At 53.4% G+C, this 5,773-nt stretch overlaps 1 long non-coding RNA gene across 2 annotated transcripts; it reads right to left on the minus strand.

Moving 5' to 3' along the window:
- Positions 1-1,010: 1,010 nt before the first annotated feature.
- On the minus strand, positions 1,011-5,349 carry LOC137440498 (uncharacterized). 2 transcript variants are annotated; one of them, XR_010987158.1, is made up of 4 exons: positions 5,334-5,349; positions 3,188-3,361; positions 2,784-2,943; positions 1,011-1,323 (listed from the first exon to the last, which is right to left on the minus strand). It is a non-coding gene; the product is annotated as an uncharacterized lncRNA (long non-coding RNA). The 2 variants fall into 2 exon arrangements; XR_010987157.1 differs by lacking the exon at positions 5,334-5,349 and adding an exon at positions 3,906-3,937.
- Positions 5,350-5,773: the final 424 nt, after the last annotated feature.

A 5,773-nucleotide genomic window follows, 5' to 3' on the forward strand; every position in this document is an offset into this window, starting at 1 on the left:
GGGAGATGTGGCTGGGGGACCCTGGGACTGCAGGACACCCAATACCGGGGTGAGACCACCCCAATCCTGCGGGACCCCAAACCCTGGAACCCCCCCGAGACCTCTAACACAACACCACCACTCCCCGCCCCCTCAGCTGCTTCAGGACCCTCCAGAGACCCCCCCGGAGACCCTCCAGAGGCCGCCAGACACCTCTCGATGCCCACAAAGCCCCTCTAGACGCCCCAGAATACCTCTCTGCGCCTCCCTGCAGAGGCCACTCACACCCTTGGCAGCAGGCGACAGCAAGCAGTACCTGGCCGTGCCCACAAGGTGGGAGCAGTGAGCAGAAGAGCCAGGGGCGCTAGGGACACCGAGACTCCAGCAGTGCCACACAGCAACCCACACGCTGTGGGGACCTGACACAGAGACCCCGAAACCACACTGAGGCACAGACCCCCCCACTCCTCCGTGACCCTCCAGACATGACCCAGGAGCCCCTCCAGAGGTCCCCAGACACCTCTAGATGCTCCCAGAACCCTTCACATGCCCCCAAATTCCCCTTTCATACCCCCAAGCCCACTTCAGATGACAGCAGACCCTCCTTAACAGGCCCCCAGCGCTCAGCAGGTCCGGTGCTGCTGTGCCTCGGGAGCAGATCAGCTGGTCTCCCTGCAGAGCTTTTTCCAGTCAATGAAAAAACAGCACACCACACACACACACGAAAGACAATCCACTGTTTTAATTGAGAGACAGTTGCTATTTCTGCTTCAAACCACACCCCACACCCCCCCGTGGCTCTGCTCAGGATGTGCTTTTCTCCTCTAGAAGCCTTTCTACAGAACAGAGGGGGGTCACGTCAAGGCCTTTCTGCACACAAATCACTGCCCTTCTGCAATCTCTCAATAAGCAGCACCGCTGTTCCTCTGCTGGAACACCTCACACTCACTCTTACACTTTCCCGGGGCTTTCCCTCCCCTCCAAGAACGTCCTGGCATTTCAAACATTTGGCATTTCAGGTCTGCAAGCAGCCTTTGTGGGAGGCTGCCCTCACCCCTCCCTCACTGCTCCTCTGCTGTATCCTCGCCCACCCCGCTGTGGCATCACAGAAGGAAAGACAGCCGAGCGGCTACGCTCCTGTTCTTTTTATCACCCCGAGCCGGGGACAGCCTTCTGGGCAAGGTTTGCAGCTTCAGCACACAGCTGAGCTTTGCTCTCACCCATTAAACCCTTTGGTGGTTTCAGCTTCCCGAGGATGTGTCGGCACAAGTCCTTGTCGGGGCACCGCAAACAGGGAGAGACAAAGCTCCGAGATCCAGGAAGAGGACGGCTGAGCAGACACCCCTAAAGAGAGAAACTTCATCAGCTGAACCTCACACTTCTCCCAGCTTTGCAACAGCAAAGAACTTTGTGAACAACACAGTGGTGCTCCTAAGGAGGTCACCAGCTTGCAAGTTACAGGAGAAATAAAAACCTTTTTATTACAGAAGCACTGGCAAAAATTTACGGACAGGAACAGCAGACGAGCAAATTCTGCGATTGAGCTAACGACAGACATCAGGCCTAGGATCTGGCTACCCTGACAAAGGATGCCAACAGGACAGAGTGAGGCCTCAGCAGCACTCCCAAAAAGCCCCACAGAGAGCCACAGGCTCTGGCCCGTGCCCCACCTACGGGCCGGCCCTCCTGGCAGCAGCGCAACACCACCTCTTCAGGAGCCCAGGGACTGACCTCAGCCCCCTAAGGGCCAGGCAAGGTTGGTTCCTGTTAGCTGCCTAAAGCAGCCTCCCCAGCCCTGCTTACAGGGACCTTGGGCTGCTGCTGGGGACAGAAGGGGGATGGAGGGCTCCACAACTCGTCACACAGGCCCCGAGCACAGGGCTGTTAAGCTGACAGGGTGCCAAGGGAACAGGCTGCCATGAAGGCACAGACCCAGGCCCTGAACTACAGGGTGGGTCACCTTGCCGCAGCAACACGACCCAGCGGCTTCGCTGCGTCCGACGAATAAAAGGAGGAAGTTCCACAGGAACAGAAGGGAAAACCTTTTCACTGTGTGTGCCAGAGCCCTGGAGCAGGCTGCCCAGAGAGTCAGTGGAGTCTCTGGAGACATTCAAAACCCGCCCCAGGTGATCCTGCACTGGCACAGGGGTTGGACCGGATGCTATTTTGGGGTCCCTTCCAACCCCTAACACTCAGTGATTCTGTGATTAGCTATGCTGGTGACAGAGTCTCACTGAGTGCTCTTTAAAATGTTTTTCTTTTCTTTCAGCCTAGGAGTTTCATATTTAAATAGACCTTCTGCTCTGTCTTCCCCCTTCCTTCTTCCATCTTGCGTCTAAACACTAGGAGAGCTTGATGAGCTGTATCCTGGGCGTCCCAACGTAACACATCTCAACTGCATACATGGATTTTGTAATCTTTTGCCCCATTGCTCGCACAGGGTGGATTAAGTTCATTACTTAGAGCTTGTCAGGACAGCTGTTGAAGTGTCCTGTGCAATGCAGGAGGAGTTGAATCCCATAGGAAACCACATTACTGTGCTTTGTCAGCCTGGTTATGGTCAGAAACCTCCTTCATTTTTTTTTCTCTTGAACAGATATATCACATGAGTCCCCAGAATTAATTTGCCTCTTCTCATAATTATTTCTTTAAAACTGTCTTAGAAGTGTCTCTGTCCTTCCCTCTCTCTAGATACTGGCCTCCTGAGCCCACGGCAGACTTGCACAGAGCTACTGCGAGCACCACTCTGCACGGCCTCTGGGGGGCTTTCAAGCACAGGCACCCCAGGAGAATCCAAACCTAACCTTGCAGCTGGCCTTAGAGCTCCTCTTTGGAAAACTGTCGCTGCCAGGGCCCACAAACCAACGTCCTCTGTCGGCAAACCGGATGTAAGGGCTGAAAAGTGTCCACGGAAACCGTAATCGGATGGCCCAGGAAGATCCTGCCGGTCTGAACACACCGGACCTGGAATGCACAAAGAAACTCTGTTAACAACTGCCTGTGTGTCTGCTCATAGCTTGAGGAGTAACAGAGCAGAACCAATTCCCAAAAGGTTTTCACTGCGTTCCCAGGGCAAGTAGAGGCTTGCTCTGGCTGTAGTTAATACCTAGAAATTCCTATCAAAATCTTTGCAGCACAACAAGAAAAAAACCAAACCAACCAAACCACAAACTGCTTTATATTATTAAGTAGGAACTCGAAAGCTTACAGGAACTGTGGGGATTTTTTTATGACAAATTATTCCTTTTCTTTTTTTCAGTGAGCAATTGGGTTTCCAACAGCTCCACATTCTGACACCAAAGCACCCCGCTCCGTGTCAGGGCTTGTGGCTGAGGCCGAATACAAATCTGCAACTGGTCCTCAGGCAAAGCAGTTAAGCTCCCTGAAAAAAAAGGAAAGAAAGCAAGAGTGAGTCAACCATAAAAACAAGACCTAACCAAACCCCCAAAGCCATTTTGTCAGGAAGTCGCCTCCACTATCACCCGCCACATGCTGAAATTCCCTTCCCCTGGGGCTCCTGCTTGGCCCACAGCTGGGGAACATAAAGCAAGGCACAGCCCTGTGGGTACCTGCTGCCCTGGAGCCACCAAAACCGGAGCACCCAGTCACTACCAATCCCACAGCAGACCCAAGATACAACAGGGACTCCATAGAGACTCCAAAACCTCACTGAGAACCCCCCAACTCCTTCAGGACCCCCCCAGACTCCCCAACTTAGATGCCCACAAAACCCCTTTGGATGCACCCAAACCCCCCATCTGATACGCCCAGATCCGTTTTAGGTACCCCCAGACGCTTCTAATGTCCCCAGACCCGCTGGTAGACCAGCCCAGAACCCCCTGACACTATCCCAGACCCTTTCAGGGGGCTCCACACCCCTTCTAGATGCCCACAAAACCTCTTCACATGCCAAAAGAAACCTTTACCTGCCTCCAAACCCCATTAGGGGGCCACTCAGACCCCTTAGCAGCGGGTGGCAGCAACCAAGTCTGTTGCTCTCACCAATTAAACCTGGATGTTAGGAAGAAGGTCTTCATAGAATAGAATAGAGCAGGTTGAAAGAGAGATTGGCCTTTGGAATGTGCTGCCCAGGGAGGTGGTGGAGTCACCATCACTGGAAGTGTTTAGAAAGAGACTGGATGAGGCACTCAGTGCCGTGGTTTAGTTGATTAGATGGTGATGGAATGGAATGGACCGGACCAGGTTGGAAGAGACCTTCAAGATCATCGTGTCCAACCTATCATCCAACACCACCTAATCAACTAAACCATGCAACCAAGCACCCTATCCAGTCTCCTCATGAACACCTCCAAAGATGGTGACTCCACCACCTCCCTGGGCAGCCCATTCCAATGGGCAATCACTCTCTCTGTGCAGAACCTCTTCCTAACCTCTAGCCTAAACCTCCCCTGCCACAGCTTGAGACTGTGTCCTCTTGTTCTGGTGCTGCTTGCCTGGAAGAAGAGACCAACCCCCACCTGGCTACAACCTCCCTTCAGGGAGTTGCAGAGAGCAAGAAGGTCTCCCCTGAGCCTCCTCTTCTCCAGGCTAAGCAACCCCAGCTCCCTCAGCCTCTCCTCACAGGCCTGTGCTCCAAACCCCTCCCCAGCTTTGTTGCCCTTCTCCGGACTCCTTCCAGCAACTCAACGTCTTGCTTAAACGGAGGGGCCCAGAACTGGACACGGGACTCAAGGTGTGCCCTAACCAGTGCCAAGTGCAGGGGCAGAATGACCTCCCTGCTCCTGCTGGCCACACTGTTCCTGATATTGGCCAGGTTGCCAGTGGCCTTCTTGGCCACCCGTGCACGCTGCTGGTCACGACCAGAAGACAGGGATCAGAAGAGTCTTTGGCCAAGCTGTAAACCACTTCCTAACATTCAGCCTAAACCTCCCCTGGCACAGCTTGAGACTGTGTCCTCTTGTTCTGGTGCTGCTTGCCTGGGAGAAGAGACCAACCCCCACCTGGCTACAACCAGAACTGAGGGGACTGCAATCCTTGCAGCTTCAACTTTCCTTCTCTGCTACTTCTTTTTTCAGATGGATTGTTTTTCAAAGGGACTGCTGGACAGCAGAACAGGATGGATGGCTGGGCCCCAAGAGCGGTGGGGAACAGAGTTAAACCCAGCCGGTGGCCGGCCGGGCACAAGTGGTGTTCCCCAGGACACCCCTTGTGAGAGAGTGAGTCCAGAGAAGGGCCACAAAGCTGGTGAGGGGTCTGGATAACAAGCCTTACGAGGAGTGGCTGAAGGAACTGGGACTGTTTAATCTGCAGAAGAGGAAGCTGAGGGAATTATGGCGTGGTCTGGCTTCAGCTCTCAACTAGTTCCACGTTGAGCAAGGACAGCTTGTACTCACAGAAGGCACTGGCTGCTTGGGTTCAAGGTTCCTGCAGAGCTCAGGCTATCTCTCTTCATTAGTGAGGTCGTCCTGTCACCTAGGCAGAGAGAAGAAAATGCAGCTATGAAATGAGACCACTGGAATCGTGAGACTCGTTCTGTGTGAGACTCCAGGAGAATCCAAACCTAACCTTGGAGCTGCCCTGAAGAGCTCCTCATAGCTTGAGGAGTACCAGAGCAGGAACAATTCCCAAAAGGTTTTCACTGCATTCCTAGGGCACTTGAAGGATTGCCCTGGCTGTAGTTAATACCTAGAAATTCCTATCAAAATCTTTGCAGCACAGCAAGGAAATTGAGGGATGGGAAGGCAATATGTACTTACACGTTAGGCAAGAATTGGCTTTGCAAACTAATCTCTCTAACTGTTGGATATGCACTGAACTTCCTCGAGGCCAAATG

This window comes from Melanerpes formicivorus, unplaced genomic scaffold, assembly GCF_026170545.1.
Source record: "Melanerpes formicivorus ecotype bairdi unplaced genomic scaffold, bMelFor1.0.p_v2 SCAF_3093, whole genome shotgun sequence".
Taxonomy (NCBI): domain Eukaryota; kingdom Metazoa; phylum Chordata; class Aves; order Piciformes; family Picidae; genus Melanerpes; species Melanerpes formicivorus.